The sequence below is a fragment of the Choloepus didactylus genome, chromosome 5, assembly GCF_015220235.1.
Source record: "Choloepus didactylus isolate mChoDid1 chromosome 5, mChoDid1.pri, whole genome shotgun sequence".
Taxonomy (NCBI): Eukaryota; Metazoa; Chordata; class Mammalia; order Pilosa; family Megalonychidae; genus Choloepus; species Choloepus didactylus.
This window is the reverse complement of record NC_051311.1, coordinates 40,115,730-40,138,352: the sequence shown is the minus strand read 5'-3', so window position 1 is coordinate 40,138,352 and position 22,623 is coordinate 40,115,730. Positions and strand designations below refer to the sequence as shown.

At 38.9% G+C, this 22,623-nt stretch overlaps 1 protein-coding gene across 1 annotated transcript in view; it reads right to left on the bottom strand.

Annotated features, from left to right (window-relative positions):
* LOC119533944 (zinc finger protein 786-like) overlaps nucleotides 1–21,791 on the bottom strand; it is a 117,908-nt gene extending 96,117 nt beyond the window's left edge. The window contains exon 1 of the mRNA XM_037835910.1: nucleotides 21,025–21,791. The gene's annotated coding sequence lies outside the window, so the exon portion shown is untranslated. The remainder of the gene's footprint in view (nucleotides 1–21,024) is intronic.
* Nucleotides 21,792–22,623: the final 832 nt, after the last annotated feature.

The following is a 22,623-nucleotide window of genomic DNA, read 5'->3' as shown; positions in this document are numbered from 1 at the left end:
CTTGTTAATGTGTTGTAATACATTGATTGATTTTCTTATGTTGAACCATCCTTGCATGCCTGGAATAAACCCCACTTGGTCATGGTGTATGATTTTTTTAATGTGTCTTTGGATTCGATTTGCAGGTATTTTGTTGAGGATTTTTGCATCTATATTCATTAGGGAGATTGGCCGGTAGTTTTCTTTTTTGTAACATCTTTGCCTGGTTTTGGTATTAGATTGATGTTAGCTTCATAAAATGAGTTAGGTAGTGTTCCATTTTCTTCAATGTTTTGAAAGAGTTTGAGTAAGATTGGTGTCAGTTCTTTCTGGAAAGTTTGGTAGAATTCCCCTGTGAAGCCATCTGGCCCTGGGCATTTATTTGTGGGAAGATTTTTGATGACTGATTGGATCTCTTTGCTTGTGATGGGTTGGTTGAGGTCTTCTATTTCTTCTCTGGTCAGTCTAGGTTGTTCATATGTTTCCAGGAAATTGTCCATTTCCTCTACATTATCCAGTTTGTTGCCATACAGTTGTTCATAGTATCCTCTTATAATTTTTTTAATTTCTTCAGGATCTGCAGTTATGTCACCTTTTTCATTCATTATTTTGTTTATATGGGTCTTCTCTCTTTTTGATTTTGTCAGTCTAGCTAGGGGCTTGTCAATCTTGTTGATCTTCTCAAAGAACCAACTTTTGGTGATATTTATCCTCTCTATTGTTTTTTTGTTCTCTATGTCATTTATTTCTGCTTTAATCCTTGTTATTTCTTTTCTTCTACTTGGTTTAGGATTGGTTTGCTGTTCATTTTCTAGCTTCTTCAGTTGATCCATTAGTTCTTTGATTTTGGCTCTTTCTTCCTTTTTAATATATGCGTTTAGTGCTATAAATTTCCCCCTTAGCACTGCTTTTGCTGCATCCCATAGGTTTTGGTATGTTGTGTTCTCATTTTCATTCGTCTCTATATATTTAGCAATTTCTCTTGCTATTTCTTCTTTAACCCACTGATTGTTTAGGAGTGTGTTGTTTAACCTCCAGGTATTTGTGAATTTTCTAAGTCTCTGATGGTTATTGACTTCTAATTGTATTCCATTGTGGTCAGAGAATGTGCTTTGAATAATTTCAATCTTTTTAAATTTATTGAGGCTTCTTTTATGTCCCAGAATATGATCTATTCTGGAGAAAGTTCCGTGAGCACTAGAAAAGTATGTGTATCCTGGTGATTTGGGATGTAATGTCCTGTATATGACTGTTAAATCTAATTCATTTATCAGATTGTTTAGGTTTTCAATTTCCTTATTGGTCTTCTGTCTGGTTGATCTATCTATAGGAGAGAGTGATGTGTTGAAGTCTCCCACAATTATTGTGGAAACATCAATTGCTTCCTTTAGTTTTGCCAGTGTTTCTCTCATGTATTTTGTGGCACCTTGGTTGGGTGCATAGACATTTACGATTGTTATTTCTTCTTGCTGAATTGCCCCTTTTATTAGTATGTAGTGGCCTTCTTTGTCTCTCAAAACATCCCTGCATTTGAAGTCTATTTTATCTGAGATTAATATTGCTACACCTGCTTTCTTTTGGCTGTAGCTTGCATGAAATATTTTTTTCCATCCTTTCACTTTGAGTTTCTTTGTGTCCCTGTGTCTAAGATGAGTCTCTTGTATGCAACATATTGATGGTTCATTTTTTTTGATCCATTCTGCGAATCTATATCTTTTAATTGGGGAGTTTAATCCATTTACATTCAACGTTATAACCGTGGAGGCATTTCTTGAATCGGCCATCTTATCCTTTGGTTTATGTTTGCCATATTTTTCCCTCTCTCTATTAATATCCTTTATTGTACCCATACCGAATCTCTTTAGTACTGAAACTTTCTCCAAGTCTGTCTGTCCTGTCTTTGTTTCTCTGTCTGTAAGGCTCCCTTTAGTATCTCCAGTAGGGCAGGTCTCTTGTTAGCAAATTCTCTCAGCATTTGTTTGTCTGTGAAAAATTTAAGCTCTCCCTCAAATTTGAAGGAGAGCTTTGCTGGATAAAGTATTCTTGGCTGGAAATTTTTCTCACTCAGAATTTTAAATATATCGTGCCACTGCCTTCTCGCCTCCATGGTGGCTGCTGAGTAGTCACTACTTAGTCTTATGCTGTTTCCTTTGTATGTGGTGAATTGCTTTTCTCTTGCTGCTTTCAGAACTTGCTCCTTCTCTTCTGTGTTTGACAGTGTGATCAGTATATGTCTCGGAGTGGGTTTATTTGGATTTATTCTATTTGGAGTTCACTGAGCATTTATGATTTGTGCATTTATGTTGTTTAGAAGATTTGGGAAGTTTTCCCCAACAATTTCTTTGAATACTCTTCCTAGACCTTTACCCTTTTCTTCCCCTTCTGGGACACCAATGAGTCTTATATTTGGACGTTTCATATTATCTATCATATCCCTGAGGTCCATTTCGATTTTTTCAATTTTTTTCCCCATTCTTTCTTTTATGCTTTCATTTTCCATTCTGTCATCTTCCAGGTCACTGATTCGTTGTTCAACTTCCTCTAGTCTTGTACTATGAGTGTCCAGAATCTTTTTAATTTGGTCAACAGTTTCTTTAATTTCCATAAGATCATCCATTTTTTTATTTAGTCTTGCAATGTCTTCTTTATGCTCTTCTAGGGTCTTCTTGATTTCCTTTATCTCCTGTACTATGGTCTCATTGTTCATCTTTAGTTCTTTGAGTAGCTGCTCTAGGTGCTGTGTCTCTTCTGGTCTTTTGATTTGGGTGCTTGGGCTTGGGTTATCCATATCGTCTGGTTTTTTCATATGCTTTATAATTTTTTGTTGTTTTTGGCCTCGTGGCATTTGCTGAACTTGATAGGGTTCTTTTAGGGTTTGTAGACCAATTGAAGTCCTTATCTCTAATTTATCAGATCTACAGCTTCGTGGAGTACACTTTGTCTAACTAACCAGCAGGTGGCGTCCACGAGCCACCTGTTCTCCACAAGCCAGTTCTCCCCTGCTTAGCCTTTTTGGTGAGTGGGGGAGTGAGTCTTGTGGGGCCCAATTGGTGTACCAAGCTTGCGTGTGTAGTTGGTGTTGCCTGCCCTGTATATGGGGCGTGTTTCTGGGCAGTCAGGGGGCGGGGTGGCTCTAACAATCAAATCTCCCTGGTGATCCTAGAGTTTTAAAGCTGCTGCAATAGTCTAATCCTTCAGTTCAGTCCTGCCACAGTTTGTCTCTGCCACTGACCCTCAAGTCCTTGGTACTGGCGTATGGCTCCTGAGACTTGCAAGTGGGCCCCTCTTCGAGGCCGTGCACCCCGGGTCCTCTGTTGAGGGATGACTGTGCTATGTCACAGGTGAGTGCCGTCCCCCCAGGGCAGTTCTGGGCTGCTTGGCTGTGTAGGGAGGCTCCCAGTCTGCTGAAATGATGGCTGAATGGGGCTTTGTTAATTCACACTGCTCTACCTTCCCAACTCTGGGACAATCAGCTGAGGTTGCAGGGAAGGCTAATGTCCACGCCCAGTTTTGTGGTGTGTGCCTGTTATTTGAAGCACTTCCGTCACACTGGGTTGTCTGGGGCAGTTCTGGGCTATGGGGCTGGCGATGGGCAGGAGTGTTTCCTGTCCACCAGGATGATGGCTGTGAGCGGACACCCCCCTTTTCTTGGGAAGTTGTGGTGTTTAGTGAATTTTCTCAGCCACTGGATTATTGCGTTTTGTCTCAGAGCTCTCCTAGTTCTGCTATTGACTTGACCTGCCCAAATAGCAAGTCTTTGAAGCTTTCTGTATTGGGCTTCTTAGAGTAATTGTTTTAGAAAAAGAAAAAAGGATTAAAAAAACAAAAAACAAACAAACAAACAAACAAAAAAAAAAACGGGCCCTCCTCAGAGATCTAATGGGTTATTGAAATGCTAAGAGACAAAGCAACCAGGGCCATTAAGGAAAGGTCCACAGGGCAGAGAGATCAGCTTTTCTTCGGGATTTGCATATGCGCCTCAGGGCCCTTCCCCTTTCTATGTTCACCAGAACTCCAAAAATCCTCCGCTTTTGTTTTGGAGTTTTTCGTGTTGTTTTTTTTCTATGCCTGTCTCCTCTCTGCTGGGCTGGCTGCTCTCAGATTCTCTGGTGTCTGGTCTCAGTCTATCTATGGTTGGAGTTTGGATCAGTAGAATGAGTTTCCGATAAGGGCTGCCACTGCAGTTCTCCCTTCTCCTTCCCGGAGCTGACAGCCCCTCCTCCCCCAGGACTGAGCCTGGCAGGGAGGGGCACGGGTCCCCTGGCCGCAAAAACTTACAGATTTCGCTGATCTCAGCAGTTCCACGTTTTCATGAGTGTTGTATGAAGTATGCCCAAAGTCAGATTGCTTTGTGGTGTCCAGTCCATGCAGTTCCTGGCTTTCTACCTACTTTCCTGGAGGAGTAACTAAAACATACAGCTCATCAGTCTGCCATCTTGCCCCGCCTCTCCGCTATCAGCTTTTAACTATCAAAGTTTGCTCATTAAATGTTAGTTTATTTTAGTGCAACCATACAGTATTTGTCCTTGTGTTTCTGGCTAACTTTGCTCAACGTATTGTCCTCAAGGTTCATCCATGTTATTATATACTACGTGTCTTTGTTCTGTCTTACAGTTGTGTAATATTCTATTGTGTGTATATACCACAGTTTGTTTATCCACTCATCCATTAATGGACATTTGGGCTGTTTCCATCGCTTTGTAATCATGAATAATGCCACAATAAACATAGGTTTACAAATATCAGTTCATGTCTTAACATTCAGTTCCTCTGAGTATATACCTAGTAATGGAATAGCTGGGTCATATGGCAAATCTATACTTAGCTTCCTGAGGAACCACCACACTGTCTTCCAGAGTGGCTGCACCATGCTATATTCCCACCAACAGTGAAAAAGTGTGCCTCTTTCTCAGCACTTGTAATTTTATGTTTTGGGGATAATGGTCATTCTGGTAGGTGTGAGATGGTATCTCACTGTGGTTTTGATTTGCATTTCCCTAATAGTCAGTGAAGTTGAGCATTTTTTTTCATATTTTTGAGCCACTTGTATTTACTCTTCAGAAAAGCATCTGTCCATGTCTTTTGCCAATTTTTTAATTGGGTTCTTTGCCTTTCTGTTGTAGCATTGTAGGATCCCTTTATATATGTGGAATGTTAAACCATTATCTGATATGTGGTTTCCAAATATTGTCTCCCATTGTAGCCTTTTTGCTTTTCTGACAAAGTCCTTTGATGTACAAAAGTGTTTAATTTTGAGGAGATCCCATTTGTCTATTCTTTGGTTGCTCACTCTTTGGGTCTAAGGTCTAGGAAACCATTTCCTATCACAAGATCTTTAAGATATTGCCCTACATTTTCTTCTAAGAATTTTATGGTCTTAGCACTAATGTTTAGGTCTTTGATCCATTTTGAGTTAATTTTTTTTATAAGATGTGAGATAAGAGTCCTCTTTCATTCTTTTGGAAATGGATATCCAGTTCTCCAAACACCATTTATTGAAGAGGCTGCTCTGTCCCAGTTGCTCTGGCTTTACTGCCTTATCAAAGATCAAGGTCCATAGATGTGAGGATCTATTTCTGAACTCTCAATTCAATTCCATTGTTTGGCATATCTGTCATTATGCCAGTACCATGCTGTTTTGACCACTGTAGCTTTGTAGTATGTTTTAAAGTCAGGTAGCATGAGACTTCTCACTTTGTTCCTCTTCTCAAGATATTTTTGGCTATTCAGGGCAACTTGCCCTTCCAAATTAATTTGGTTATTGGTTTTTCTATTTCTGCAAAGTAAGTTGTTGGGAGTTTAATTGGTATTGCACTGAATCTATAATCAGTTTATGAAGAATTGACATCTTAACTATCTTTAGCCTTCCAATCCATGAACATGGTATGTTCTTCCATTTTTTAAGGTCCTGTTCAATTTCTTTTAGCAGTTTCTTGTAGTTTGCTCTGCTAAGGTCTTTTGTGGCCTTGGTTAAGTTTATTCCTAACTACTTCATTCTTTTGGTTGCTATTCCTTTTCTTGCACATTGCTTGTGTATAGGAACGCTACAGGTTTTTGCATGTTAATCTTGTAGTCTGCCACTTTTCTGTATTCATTGATTAATTCTAGTAGTTTCGCTGTAGATTTTTCTGGATTTTCTACATATAAAATCATGTCATCTGCAAACAGTGAAAGTTTTACTTCTTTGTCTCCAATTCGGATGTCTTTTATTTCTTTTTCTTACTTAATTGCTCTAGCTAGAACTTCCAGCACAATGTTGAATAACAATGGTGACAGCGGGCATCCCTATCTTGTTCCTGATCTTAGAGGGAAAACTTTCTATCTGGATACAATTTGTGTGAGTATTTTGTTGAGGATTTTTGCACCTACATTCAATAAAAAGATTGGTCTATATTTTTCTTTTTTTGTAGTATCTTTGTCTGATTTTGCTATTAGGGTGATGTTGGCTTCATAGAACGAGTTAGGTAGCTTTCCCCTCTTCTTCAATTTTTTTGAAGAGTTTGAGCAGGATTGGTACTAATTTTTTCTTGAATGCTTGGTAGAATTCACATGTGAAGCCATCTGGTCCTGGGCTTTTCTTTTTTGGGAGCTTTTTGATGACTGACTCAATCTCTTGTGATTGGTTTGTTGAGGTGATCTATTTCTTCTGAAGTCAATGTTGGCTGTTTATGCTTTTCTAGGAAGTTGTCCATTTCATCTAAGTTGTCTAGTGTATCAGCATATAGTTGCTCATAGTATCTTCTCATTATCTTCATTTCTGCAGGGTCAGTAGTTATGTCTCCTTTCCCATTTTTGATTGTATTTATTTGCACTCTCTCTCTCTCTTTCTCTCTTTCTCTCTCTCTCTCTCATTAGCCTAGCTAGGGGTCCATCAATTTTGTTGATTTTCTTGAAGAACCAGCTTCTGGTTTTGTTGATTCCCTCTATTGTTTTCCTGTACTCAATTTCATTTATTTCTGCTCTAATCTTTGTTATTTCTTTCCTTCTGTTTGCTTTGGGGTTAGTTTGCTGTTCTTTCTCTAGTTTTTCCATCTGAACAGTTAATTCCTCAATTTTTGCTCCCTCTTCTCTTTTAATATAGGTATTTAGGGCAATACATTTCCCTCTCAGCACCACCTTTGCTGCATCCCATAAGTTTTGATATGCTGTGTTTTCATTGTCATTTTCCTCAAGGTATTTACTAATTTCTCTTGTAATTTCTTCCTTTACCCACTGGTTTTCTAACAGGTGTAGTTTAGCCTCCATATATTTGTGAATTTTTCAACCTTCCGCCTGTTATTTATTTGCAAATTCATTCCATTATGACCTGAGAAAGTGTTTTGTATAATATCAATATTTTTAAATTTGTTGAGACTTGCTTTGTGACCCAACATGTGGTCTATCCTAGACAATGTTTCATGAGCACTTGAGAAAAACGTGTATCTTGCTGTTGTGGGGTGTATAAATATCTGTCAAGTCTTGCTCATTTATCATACAATTCAACATCTCCATGTCCTTATTGATCCCCTGTCTAGATGTTCTATCCATTGGTGAGAGTGGTGTATTGAAGTTTCCAACTATTATTGTAGAAATATCTACTTCTCCTTTCAATGTTCTCAGTGTTTGACTCATGAATTTTGGGGAACTCTTGCTTCATGCATAAATATTTATGACTGTTATGTTTTCTTAATGAATTGACCCTTTTATTATTATGTAGTGCCCTATGTCTCTTTTAATTGTTTTACTTTTGAAGTCTAATTTGTCTGATATTAATATAGCTACTCCCACTTTTTTTCTGGTGGTTGTTTGTGTGAAATATCTTTTTCCAACCTCTCACTTTCAGCCTATTTTTGCCCTTGTGTCTAAAGTGAGTTTCTTATAGAAAGCATATAGATGAGTTCTGTTTTTCAATCCATTCTGTCAGTCTGTGTCTTTTTATTGGAGAGTTTAATCCATTAACATTTAGTGTTATTACTGTAAGGGCATTACTTTCTTCTACTGTTTTGTCTTTGGAATTTTATATGTCATATCTTATTTTTTTATCTCTCTCCTTTTACCCTTCCTGATAATATTCATTTCTAAACTCTTCTCCAAACCTCTGTTCTGTCTTTTCTTATCAGCCTGTAGTACTCCCTTTACTATTTCTTGTAGTGCTGGTCTCTTATTAAAAAACTCTCCCAGTGTCTGTCTGAAAATATTTTACTCTCTCCCTAATTTTGGAGGACAGTTTTGCCAGATATAGAATTCTTGGTTGGCAGTTTTTCCTCTTTCAGTATCTTAAATATATCATATCACTGCCTTCTCACCTCCATGGTTTCTGTGGAGAAATCTGTACATATCTTATTGAGCTTCCCTTGTACGTGATAGATTGCTTTTCTCTTGCTGCTTTCAGAATTCTCTCTTTGACATTGGACAATCTTATCAGTAAGCATCTTGGAGTAGGTCTATTGGGGTCTATTCTGTTTGAGTTATGCTGTACTTCTTGAATCTGTAATTTTCTGTCTTTCAGAAGAGTTGGGAAATTTTCAATGAATATTTCTTCTATTATTCTTTCTGCCCCTTTTCACCTCTCTTCTTCTTCTGGACCACCCATAACATGTATATTTGTGTGTTTCACGTTGTCACTCAGCTCCCTAAGACCCTGCTCATATTTTTCCATTCTTTTCACCATCTGTTCTTTTGTGTGTATGAATTCAATTATCTTGTCTCCCAGTTCACTGATCCTTTCTTCTGCCTGTTAAAATCTATCGTTGTATCCCTCCATTGTGTTCTTCATCTCCTTCATTTGCCCTTCATTTCCATTAGTTCTGCCATGTTTTTTTTTCAAGTTTACAAATTCTTCTTTATGGCCATCCAGTATCTTCTTTGTATCTTTCATCTCTTTTGCCATATCTGCCCTCAGTTCATTGAATTGATTTAGGAGATTTGTCTGAACATCTTTAATTAGTTGTCTCAACTCCTGTATCTCAGTTGAACTATTAGTTTGTTCCTTTGGCTGGTCCATATTTTTCTGTTTCCTAGTATGGCTCATTATCTTAAGCTGTCTAGGCATCTGAGTTTCTTGATTAGTTTATTCTGGAGCTCATTTTCACTCTGTTACTTAGGGTTTTCTTGTTGGCTGGATTTGTTCCCTAACCTTTGGTGTTCAGTTCAACTTATTCTAGACCTCTAACTTGGGTTGTATTAATTGATCAGAATTTTTCACCTCTTGTTTTCTGTCTCTAGCCCTGCCTCTATGTAGCCTTTTGGTGAGACGGTCTCCTCAGATATGGTAACCCCAATCAGGTTTTCCCAGTCCAGGGAGGCCCAGGTCTCAGGAGGAGGGTATGGAGATTCCCTGAGAATGAGACACTCCTGTGAGGCCTGTAGACTCTGTGTTTTTCCTATCCTGTCCAGCAGGTGGCACTTGGCAGCCCGCAGCTCTCCCACCAGTGTAAGGAGATGTGTTGCCTTTAGTTCTCCTGCTTACTCTGACCCTGTCAGTGGTGTGGCTGACTGAAGCTGGTTTCTGATTTCCAGTCCCTGGTGTCTGAGTTCTTTGAAGGAGGGCTGCCAATTGAGCTGGACCACACCTCCCTTTTCTTGGGGAAGTTATGCCCTTTAGGGAATTGTCTCCCCCACTAGATTCATTGCTTTGTCTCTCAGACCCATCTCAGCTCTCCGTTGCGTGGGTCCAGAGGCCAGTTGCAAATATTTGAGGCTTTCTGTAAAGAGCTACTTAGAATAGTTATTTTAAAAAGAAAGAAAGAAAAAAAGAAAAAAAGAAATCCCCTTTTAAGGCTTTTTCCCAGTCAGAAGTTTTGTCAATGTCAGTATAGAGTATTTAACAATATGGGCTTTAGGCTATTATCTGGATATTTACTCTCCAGCAGTTTTAATTCCTCCCTTGCCAGGGGGCTATTGAAGTGTAAAAAGATAAGGAGTCAAAGAGCAAGAGAAGAAATGGGACAAAATGTAGAGAAAGAAACTTGGCCCTTCTGGAGCCATGGAAGGGTGCCTGCTTCTATGTGCCCCGCTTCTTGGAGCTCAGCCCTTCTCCCCAAAACACCTCTGACTCCAAAAGTTAATTAATTAAATTGTTAATTAATTCTGCTGTTGAGGCTGGGTTGAGCCCTCCTTCTTGCTCCAAGCAGATTGTTTTTTTCCCTTCAGGAAGCCAGCTGTATGACAGTCCGTGGGGTCTCGGCATGGCGGGGCACCAGACTCCTGTTTGGAAGAACCTACAAATTTTGCTGTGATCTCAGCTGTTCTGCCTGTTCCAGACTTGTGTATGATTCATGACTGGTCACTGGAGACCCCAAAAAATGCTGTTTCATGCAGTTCCTGGCTAATTACCAGCTTCCCTAGAGAAGTGACTAAATTCCACACCTCACCACTCTGCCATCTTGCCCCACCTCCCAGTTTGTATTATTTTTGTAACTGTCCTGTAAGTTTCAATGTATTCCAAGATGAAAATTTTTTAATTAAATAAATAAGTATATAGCTTCAGTTAAGAAAGTAAAAGATGCTAGGTACACTGTTGAGTACTTGTGAAGAAGAGGGGTTCTTTTGTTTTATAATGAGAGTGAGTTATCAAAAAAAAGACTAATGCCTAGGAATATTAAGGTGCAAAGTTTTCCCAAACACTTGGTGTTGTTCTATGGGCTTCCTTAGACACCCTGGCAGCTGTAGAATCAACCTTTGTGGGTTCAGAGTACTTGAACTGGATCCTCTCCAACTTAAGGACTACATGGTCACTTGCATCATTCCCCTGTCTTGAATGCCTCTGGTGAAAGGAATCAAATGGCTGTTGGTGATGAGAGAGCTTCCAAAACTTGTTGGGAATGAGATGCTCACATACAGATGTAGAAATGGAGAGGCTCGCTATTCAAAAAGTGAGATTTTGTGACTCTCTTTCTTCATGTTCTTGTTTCCAGAGCTAGATGCATCCAATAGCACTCAAAAGTGCTACACAAAACCTTGGGTAAAACATGTATGCTTTTACTTGGCTACCTCTCTGCTGCATGGGTCCCTCATAGTCTGCAAGGCAAAAGTTATTTTAGCTCAGTTGGTTGTGAGGGTTTTCTTGGTCATAGCTACTCTACTGCACACATGTGGACTTAATGACTATTAGTTAAGTCATTTTCTAAGCCAGTCCTCTCTTGTCAATTTGCCTATACCAGGAAGAGTGTGAAGCAAGTTGCTGTATGGTGCATCATGGAAACACAGGGTTATGCACAACAGAGACTCCCAGAAACTGACTGCTTTATTGCTTCCACAGCACAAAGGGTCCAAAATAGCAGGGGAAAAGATCCTACCCTGGTCAATCCACTGGGAAGGCAAAGAGCTCAGCAGTTTGGCACGCCTCACTCCTTGTCAGAGATGAGGGACAGCTGCACTAAGTGGTGAGTTTTTGTACACTTCAGGGGGTGAGGTGGGGGATGATCTGCTAATGAGCAACCTTTCTGCCCTGGCAAGCAGCCAAGCCTGGTTAAGCTTTAACATCTCCCCCAGCTGCCTGTGAGCTCTTGTGAAATAGAAACATACAGAACACCTGCAAACAAACAAAAAGAGCAGAAACACAACAAAACAGCTGCAAAAAAACAAGCAAGTGGTAAAAAGGAGAGGATAGGCAAGGGCTGGGATATGGCCACTGAATGTGTTCTTGACTTCACCAACAGAGAGAACAACCTATTTGGTACTAAGTGGAAACCATATATCATAAATGTTTAGTGTTCAGAATATATAAAGAACTATAACTCAACAACAAAAAGACCAACAACCCAGTTAAATACTGGGGAAAGGACTTGAATAGACATTTCTCCAAAGCAGATAAACAAATGACCTATAAGCCACGAAAAGTTGTTCAACATCATTAGTCAATAGGTAAATGCAAATCAAAACCATAGTTAGATACCGATTCATACTTATTAGAATGGCTACAAAAAATTTAGAACATTTTCTAAAATGTTCTTAAATTGTGGTGACAAATGCACAACTATGTGATGATACTGTGAATCACTGATTGTACACTTTGGATGGAGTTTATGGTATATGAATATATCTCAATAAAACTGTTCTTAAAAATCAGAAAAAAAGGTTTGGAAAGGATGGGTAGAAATAGGAACATTCATTCTTTGTTGGTGGACTGTAAAATGGTACACCAGGTGGGGAGGCAGTTTGGTGGCTACTCAGAAAGTTAAGTATAAAATTCCCATATGACCCAGGAATCCCACTTCTAGGACACGAAAGGATATTCAACATCAGTATCCATTAGGGATCTTCAAATTCAAAGCACAATGAGATATCACTATATACCTATAAAACATTTGAAATAAAAGATAGTGACAATACCAAATGCTGAGGAGGGTGTGCAGAAACTGAATCTCTTATGCATTGCTGGTAGGTATAAAATGGCTCAGCCACTTCTGGAAAGTAGTTTGGTGTTTCTTAAAAGACTAAACATATGCTTGTTATATAGCCCAGCAGTTTTAGTCTTGGCAGTGGTCCCAGAAAAATGAAACTTTATGTCCACACAAAAATCTATACATGATCATTCATAGCAGCTTTATTTTTAAAAGCCCCAAACTGGAAAGAACCCGAATATCCCTTAATAGGTAAATGGTTACTCAAACTGTGGAACAGTCATACCATAGAATACTACTCAGCAATAGTAGTATGGAATGAAGTACTAATAAACATAACTTGGGTGGATCTCCAGGGCATTCTTACTGAGTGAAAAAAGCCAATTTCAAAAGGCTACATACTGTATTGTTTATGTAGCATTCAAAAAATGAGAAAACTATAGAGATGGATAACAGATTAGTGGGTATGACTATAAAGGGATAGCATAAGAGAGATCTTTGTGATAATGAATAGTTCTGTATCTTGACTGGGATAGTGGTTACATGAAAATACATGTGATGAAATGACTGAACCATACACATGCATTGAACCAATGTCAACTTCCTGGTTTTTATATTTTACTATAATAATCTAAGATGTGACCATTGAGGGAAACTCAGTGAAGAGTATACAGAACCTCTCTGTACTATCATTGAGACTTCCTGTGTATCTATAATTATTTCAAAATCATTTTTTAAATGACACCAGCAGTATGAGGCCAATATGTCTGCATGGCAGTAACTGGCTGTGGCTAAGTGAAGGCTTACCCTTTCAGTGGTACATGTGCTCAAAGATCTGCTATCCATTTACTTTACTTGGCCCCAATAGGCATTTGTGACTCCTATATTATACTGTTCATGACATCATCCAGAACTTTAATGTGTTTTTTTCTTGTTTCTTAATAAAGGCAAACAGACATTGCAAATACAAAGCAGCCTTGAAGTGAAATTGTATGTATATACTATTTGTGATACCAGGTAATCACAATATTTGATGATGTGGTCTTAAATTTTTTGAGACAAGAGTGGGAGATTCTGGAGAAATTGCAGAAGGAAATGTATAAATAAGTGATGACAGCCAATTATGAGACCCTTTATTCCCTGGGGAAGATGGGCTTCTAAGGAATCACTTTCTGGACAACCTCTGGAATACTTATAGTCTTCCCTTAGATTTATGATGTCATCTAATTGCCTCTTTTTCCAAAAAAAATGTGTTCTATTTCTTTAACAAATAGTTTAGTGTCTGTTTATGCTGACTGAATAAGATTAATTTTCCAGCCTCATAAGAACTGTGGTTCTCATGAAGGGGCCATAGTTACTGTCCCAGTTTGCAGAAGCTGCATTATGCAAAATAACAGAAATGGATAGGCTTTTATAAAGGGGATTTATTAGGTTACAAATTTACAGTTCCTAGGCCAAAAAAGTGTCTAAACTAAAGCATCAACAAGAGGATACCTTCACTGAGGAAAGGCCAATGTCATCTGAGACACCTCTGTCAGTTGGGAAGGCATGTGGCTGGCATCTCTAGTCCTTTGCTCCCGGTTTGTGGTTTCAAAATGGCTTTCTCCAGAATGTCTCTTCACTTCTGTCTCGCTTAGCTTCTCTCAGCTCTCTGCTTGGTTCTCCTGGGGTATTTCTCTCTAAGTGTCTGGGAGTCCTGTCTTTGCTTCTCCAGTGCAAACTCTGGACTTCATCTCTTAGCTTAGCATCTCTAAACATCCTTCTGTCTGAATCTCCCAGAGTCTCCAAGCATCTGGATCTGTTGGCTCTTACCTTCTCTCCAAAATGTCTCTCTCAGCTTCTCTGAGCTCCTTTTCTCCTTGAGAAGGACTAAAGGACTACAGGACTCCAGTGATCTAATTAAGATACACAGAGAATGGGCAGGGTCACAACTCCATGGAAATGATCTAATCTAAAGGTCTCACCCACTGTTGGGTGTGTCACATCTCCATGGAAACAACTGAATCAAAATGTTCCACCCTATTCAAAAGACTAATAAGTCTGCCCCCCACAAGACTGTATTAAAGAACATGGCTTTTGTGGGGGACATAGTAGATTCAAACCAGCCCAGTTACTAAGTTATAATAAGCTGAGGGGACAAAGGGGGTGCATTGTTTGGATACAAGGGGAAGAAACATCGCCTGAACAGAAAGAAAGAGGGGAAGGAAGTGAGGTGGGACATTTACCCAACTCCCTCTCTCTCATTTTATATCTCTAAAAACATTTTCGCTGTTATCAATGTGGTAGGTGATTTTTAGGTATAGCCTGAAGGATTCACTCTTTTATTTTGTGGTTTATAACTTATTCTATCTGAGATATAAATGACAAGAAGGAATCAGCTATGTGAAATCAGGGGGAAGAGAACCTAATATGAGGGAAAAACTAGTCCCAAGGCCCAAGTATGAATGAATGAGCTCAGTTTGTTGCAGGACCCACAAGGGGACTATTGTAGCACATGTGTAGAAAGCAAGAGGAAAAGTGGTTGGAGAAGAGGACAGAGTGGTAAGAGATGCCAAATCAGGAAGTGATGCCAAATCATGCCAAGGTTAGGAGTTGGATTTTATTCTAAATACAAACAGAAAATGATAGAGGGATGCAAACAAAGGAGTAATATGATGCATTTAAAAAAAATGATTACTTCCCTTGCTATGTGGAGAGAGCATGGTAGTGCACAACAATGAAAGGAGAGACACCAGCCAAGAACTTTGGCAGTGCAGGTGAACTGCCTGTTGGTAGTAAAAAAGATGGAAGTTGGTGGTTTCCAGATATGTTTGGAGGTAAATTCCCAGAGTTTTCCGATGGACTGGATGTGGAGTATAAGGGTGAAGGTAGAATGAAGTACAAGATTTCTGACTTGACCTACTTAATGATGAGTGGCTTTATTATTTACTGACATGAGGAATGCTTGGGAATGGAGCAGGCTTAGGCCATATTAAGTTTGAGAGGTCTATCAGACATTTATATGGAAATATAAAATAGATTATTGGGGATTCCAAGTGAAGATCAGGGCTGGATTTACAGATTTGGGAGTCATTATCATGTAGATGGTATTTTAAACCAAGGGCAGGTGAGATCACCTAGAGAGAATATATATAGAAAAGACCCTAGGATAGAGTATCAGGACATCCCAACCTTGAGAGCTCAATGTAACGATAGAATAACCAGTAGGGAAAGCGAATGTACTGTCACAGAAGTCAAGAAAGCAAAGTGTTTCAAGAAGGATGCGGTGTTCAACTATATTGATCTCTATGGGGAGGACAAGATCATATCAGGTCAGAGAAGTGATAGTTTAACCTGGCAACTTGGAAGCCTTTGGTGGCCTTTATGAGCAATCTCAATGATATGGTACAGACAGAAGCTTGCTTGGAAGGTATTGAAGGACTGTCTGGTGAAGACATGAATATAGTAACTCTGAGAAACTCTAGTTATGAAGGAGAGCAGAGTACCTTGGAAGGTGGAAGGGAATGTAGGGCCAGGGAGAGAGAAGAGCCAAGTTTTGATCCAGTGTCCAGTTTTCAGCTATCAAAATCAGAAAGCCCTTGGGCTTGGAAGATTCACTTTGATTTTCCCAAATATTAAAAACCAAATGTTATTATTGGAAAATTATTTTCTTTACAGAACATCTAGAATTTGGTCCCCGAGATTATGCTCTAGCAGTTCCACACTAAGACCCAGGAATCTACATTTTTAAATAGGCACTCTAGGTGATGCTAATGCTGGTGGTACACAGTTCCCTTTGGAAACAGTGATCTCAGGGCTGAGCCAAAGTTAACATCATTAATGTGTAAGAGGGGAAGAAGCTTCCTGCTGCATCTTCTAAAATGACTCCACTGATTTACAAAAAGCTGTTTTCCTTTTAAACTTATGCCATCAAATATACTATTTCTCTACCTCTTAAAACACTGCTGTCATTTACCTCCTGCTTCCTTCATTACATTGATCAAGAATTTTGGCATCTCTGATGTTTCCTTGGATGAGAGGAATCTAATCAGAATAAAAGGTTAGTGATCCAGGTTTCCTCCTTAACCCCCTGTGATTTTGCTTCCTCCCTTTTTGTTCCACTCACATTATTCTCATAGTGATCACTTTGAAATAGTTTCTGCCTGAATTTGTCAGCCTTTTTAAAATCCTCATCATCCTTAAAGTCTGGGATATTTTCATTTTGTGAAATATTGCAGAGAACATTTAAGCTAAACAGTCTTGGTTAGGCTGTATTTTACTATCATATATGCAGTTTTAAGGGCTTCCATTTTTTGACCCAAGTTTCATTTCATGTCTCCAGAAGTTAAAGGCAACTAAACGAATGATTTCCAGTCCAGCATTTGGTAAATCAAAACTGATCCTGTATGGACTGTCTTTGCAGGCTGTGTTTTATTCAAGCCACCTGGTTGGAACAAGGGGTAATGCTGTTAATTAGAGATCAAAGACAGAGAAATCAAGAATGCCAATTAGCCCTGATACTGAGGAGCACTTGCACTTGAAGAATAATGGAAAATTGCCATCTTTTGGTGAGTAAGATGGAGTTAGGGTCATGAATCACTTGATCTTACTAGTCTTGTTTCTTGATTTTCTTTCTGGCTAGTTGGAAAAAGTGAAGATGAAATATTTTGATGGAGAGTGTTGGTGTTTTGACTCATGTGGGTAGCAATTATGAGCAAGAAAGAATGAGCTTTAGGACTCTATAAGGATTCTGATAGGATTCATACATCAGTGAATAACATAAGTAGCAGTGAGTTAGGCAGCATTCCAAGTGAGCCAGGCTGGTCATCATAGTACATCAGTACCCAGGTCACTTTGGATTATTGAGTCATGAGTAAGCTGGGCACAGTTCAGGATCAGAAAATGAGGGCTGCCACATACTAGAAGAAACAGTAATGGTAGTTTTAGTCACAGTAGTTGTATTCTAGTGCCCTTTAAGATATTGGTATCTATTACATGAAAAATGTTAGCCACATTTATTAGCCATATTTATCAATGCAGCACCTAGCAGATTTCAGGGGGATGGGTGGTGTTGAATCTCATGGAACCTTAGCGTAAAGACAAATTCTGAGAATGCTATTGCCATCAACAAAAGTTCCTATGTTAAATGAACACTGATTTCAAAACAGCCAGGTTAGTCCTCCCTTAAACTGAAACTCTTTAGAATTTCATTCTCAATCTATATTCCATCAAGATGTCAATATATTTTATATGAAAATGTTGGTGGAGCCAAAGAATCTTGAAAAATTCTGGGTTAAACAAGACTTAGTAGATTTTTTATGGTAGGAATTTTAGAAGTCTTTTTCATTATTATATCAAAGTATATAACAAATTTCCATGAGAGTTTTATCCTTTATGGCATTCTGCAGACTTTTATGGTCACAGCAATTAATTTTTGTGACCCCTTTTGTCTTTTTTGTTTTTGTTAACTTGAGTATCCTTTTCCCTTTGTTTTATTGCTTTATGGATAATAAAGTAATACTTTAAGATATGAGGTCACGATCACAGAGTAAACACAAAGATGGTCATCTGTACTCTACTCCAACTGCTTAGGACCGAATGCTGCATACATATAAATACTTGTTAATGTAATTTTATTGAGACGTATTCACACACCATACAATCCATCCAAAATATAGAATCAGTGGCTCATAGTATTATCTCATAGTTGTGCATTCACCACCACAATCAATTTTAGAACATTTTCATTACTCTAGATAAAATAAAAGAAGAAAAGAAAACTAGAAACATCCCATACCCCTTATCCTCCCCTAACATTGGCCCTGGCATTAGAGTGGCACACTTGTTACTGTTGATGAAAGAATATTAAGATATTAAAATATTATTATTTTGCCTCCACCAACACTTTCATATAAAACATATTGCAGTCCATAGTCTGCAATAGGTACATTTTCCCCACATACCTCTCTATTATCAACTCCCTGCAACAGTGTCATACATTTCTTTTTGCTCACGAAAGAATGTTTTTATATTTGTATTGTTAATCACAGTGATGGTCCACCACAAGATTCACTGTGTTATACAGTCCCGTGTTCTAACCTTTAGCTTTCCTTCTGGTGACATACATGACTCTAAACTTCCGCTTTCAACCACACTCACACACAATTAATTCCACAGTGATAATTATACTGACAACATGCCACCATCACCTCTATCCATTTCTAAACATTTAAATTTAACCTAGTTAAAAATACTGCACATGTTAAACAACCATTCCCCATTCTCTAGCCTCGTTCTATTTCCTGGTGACCTAATTCTAGATTTTATGTCTATAAGCTTACATAATATAATTAGTTCATATTAGTGAGATCATACAATGTATGTTCTTTGTTTCCTGGTTATTTCAGTCAACATAATGTCCTCAGTGTTCATCAATGTTGTCATGTGCTTCAGGTCTTCATTCCTTCTTACTGCTGAATGATATTCCATTGTATGTATATATCACATTTTGTTTATCCATTCTTCTATTGATGGACATGGGTTGTTTCCATCTTTTGGCAATTGTGAATAATGCTGCTATGAACACCGATGTGGAAATGTCTGTTCATGTCCCTGCTTTCTGTTCTTCTGGTTATATAGTGAGTAGTGGGATTACAGGATCATAAGGCAAGTCTATACGTATCTTTCTGAGGAACCACCAAACCGTCTTCCACAGCAGCTGCATCATTTTACATTTCCACCAGCAGTGAATAAGTGTTCCTATTTCTCCACATCCTCTCCAACACTTGTAGTTTCCTGTTTGTTTATTAGTGGCCATTCTAATAGTTGTGAAATGATATCTCATTATTGTTTTGATTTGCGTTTCCCTAACAGCTAGTGAAGATGAGCATCTTTTCATAAGCTTTTTAGCCATTTGTAGATCCTCTTTGGAAAAACATCTATTCCTTGCCCATTTTTAATTGGGTTGTTTGTCTTTTTATCATTGAGTTGTAGGATTTCTTTTACTATTTTGGATATCAAACTTTTATCAGATATGTGGTTTCCAAGTACTTTCTCCCATGGAGTCAGCTGCCTTCTTACCCTTTTGACAAAGTCCTTCGAAGCACAAGAAATACTCAATTTTTAGGAGGTACTATTTATCCATTTTTTTCTTTCATTGCTTGTGCTTTGGGTGTAAGGTCTAAGAAATTATTGTCTCTCACTAGATCTTGAAGATTTTTCCTTACATTTTTTTTCTAGGAGTTTTATGGTCCTCTTATATTTTGGTCTTTGATCCACTTTGAGTTAGTTTTTGTATAATATGTTAGAGGTGCATTTTGTGGCATTTCATGGATTCTCTCTTTTTTATACTCAATATCATTTCTTTCTGTTCTAAACTTTTTGTTTCTTTCCTTCTGTTTGCTTTCAGGATAGTTTGCTCTTTCTTCTTTTTAAATTTAGGTGTTTAGGCAATAAATTCCTCTCTCAGTACTGCCTTCTGTCCAAACCACAGTTTTGATATGTTGTGTTCTTATTTTCATTTGTGTCAAGATATTAACTTATTTCTCTTATACTTTCTTCTTTGACCCACTGATTGTTTAGGAGTGTGTTGTTTAACCTCCATAAATTTGTGAATTTTCCAGTCTTCCACCTGTTGTTGATTTCCAGCTTTATTCATTATGATTAGAGAAAATGCTTTGTATTGTTGCAATCTTTTCATATTTATTGAGTCCTGTTTTGTGACCCAACACATTGTCTATCCTAGAGAATGATTCATGAGCACTTGACAAGAATGTATATTCTGATCTTCTGGGATGCAATGCTCTGAAAATGTCTGTTAGGTCTAGTTCATTTATCATATTATTCAAGTCCTCTGTTTCCTTATTGATCCTCTGTCTAGATGGTCTTTCTATTGATGACAATGGTGTATTGAAGTCTTCAAATTTTATTGTATAGATATCTTTTTCCCCCTTCAGTTTTGCCAGTGCTTGCTCCATGTATTTTGGGACACTCTGGTTAGGTGCATAAATAATTATGATTGCTGTTTCTTCTTGGAGAGTTTTCCTTTTTATTAAGACATGTTGTCCTTCTTTGTCTCTTAAAAGTTTTGCATTTAAAGTCTATTTTGTCCAATATTAGTATGGTTACCCCTGCTCTTTTCTGGTTATTAATTGTGTGGGATATCTTTTTGAACCTTTCACTTTCAACCTATTTGTGTCTTTGGGTCTAAAGTGAGTCTCTTGTAGACAGCATATAGATGTATCATATATTTTTAATCCATTCTGTGAGTCTGTCTTTTGATTGGGGACTTCAGGATTGAACATTCAATGTTATTACTGTAAAGGCAATACTTTCTTCAATCATTTTATTCTTTGGGCTTTTACATGTCATATCTTATTTTTCTCTCTCTTTTTACTCTTTTTTTAAATGCAATTTTATTGAGATATATTCACACAACATACAATCCTTCAAAGTGCACAATCAGTTGTTCATAGTTGTGCATTGATCACCACAATCTCTGAACATTTTCATTACTCCAAAAAATAAAATAAAAATTAGAATAAAAAAGAACATCCAAAACATTCCATCCCCCTCCTCCTCCCACTGTTCATTTACTTTTTTTCACACTCATTCGACACATCCCCAGTCTCAAATAGAGGTATCCACGCAGAGGAGCCCCTCCTACCCAAGCCCAATCCGCTGTAGCCATTCGCGGACCTGCCCGGCCCCTGCCGGGAGAGGCCGGAGTCCCTGCTCTACTCACCGGAATGTCGCAAGCCGCGCGCCGCCTCAGGCTCCGCCCCGAATCCCAGGCCCAGCGCGCAGCGCCCGGATATCCCCACGGTTTTCCTGAGGACACGCGATGCACCCTGGGATTCGCCTCTGGATCTCCCTGGAAAGCAGTGGCAGCTCAGCTCTTGCTGGGCCTCCTCCTGGAAGGGTGAGCCAAAGTAGCATGTGTTATCCGAGGTCATCTTATCAGGAACAGGCTTCTGTGTCAGTTCTCAAAGAAGGGTCTTCTGGAGGCCGGGACTCCGAGGCTAGAGCCGACCTTAATTTGGAATAGATCCTTGGACTATCTTGTGATCTCCAAGAGACTTCAGGATGGGGAGAACCATGGCAGGACTCATTTCCAAAATATGGCCTCCTAAGCAAAGAAAGAAGTGGAGAGGGAGGGAGAGGGCAACAGAAAGAGATGAGGATAGTGTATGAGGGACGCAGAGAGACACAGAGAAAGGGAGAGAGAGACAAGGAGGAAATACGGAGTAATACTGAAAGACGTGGAGACACAGAGGCAGAAAGCCAGAGACAAGGAGAGGGTCACACTCATATACAGAAAGACACTGAGAGAGAGACGGAGAGAGAGGAGAGTCTCGTATGTTTTCTCCCAAAAGCAGACCAGGAGTCAAGGATTTGGTTGAAGGGGTTCATTTGTGAAGTCATTCCAGGAATTAAGTGAGGGAATTGGGAAATGAGACTGGGAAGAGGAGGAAGACAATAAAGTGTTCAAGCTTTATTGGGGTTCAAGCTGGCTGCTTGCTCTGCGCTGCAGAGAAACTGTAGAACACACTCAGAATTATCCCACCGAGGGGTGAGAAGGCTGGGGTATTTATCCACCAACTCCTGTCCTTCACTGGTTGACAGCACTTCTTTGCAATAGGCCAAAAGACCTACCGTGGCCAGAGAATACCCTCAGGCTGAATTGGTCCCTGCCTTAGTCAAGTGTAGACAAAGGGTTATGGGTGAGACAACATTGCGCGAGAGAGACATAGAGGTAGAAAAGAAAGACAGAAAGAGGGGAATGGAAACATGAAGATAGAAAAACAGAGGAAACAATAGGGAGGAAGATAGAGGGAGGGGATAGAGGAAAGACACAGAGAGACACAAGCAAGAAAAGATACAGAGAAATAGACATTAAAGGAGAGAGGGAGAGGGAAGAAAGGGAGGAGGGGGAGGAAGAACTGGGTGGCAAGAGGTTGGACTTCAGATAATCAATGTCAAATTCTTTCCTAATAATATTTTAGGTGACAGGTTAAAGTAAACATAAAGGAAAAGTGTGCAGCTTAGGGGAGGGAACACATAAGATAAATAAAATATTACCTGTATAGGTATCATGAATGTGTGCATATATCTGTCAACCAAGGAATAGTGCAATGTACATAAACCTTACTGTTTACATTTTTTATTTTAAATAATATATCATAGAGTAAAAATGACCTTTTTGTGTATACTTCAGTGAACTTCAGAACATGTTTAAACATGTCAGTCCACCACCCTAATTAGGCTATTGAAAGTTTCATACCCTCAAAATGCCTTCATGCTACCCGTTTATGGTAATTTGCTCTCCACATCTGTAATGCCT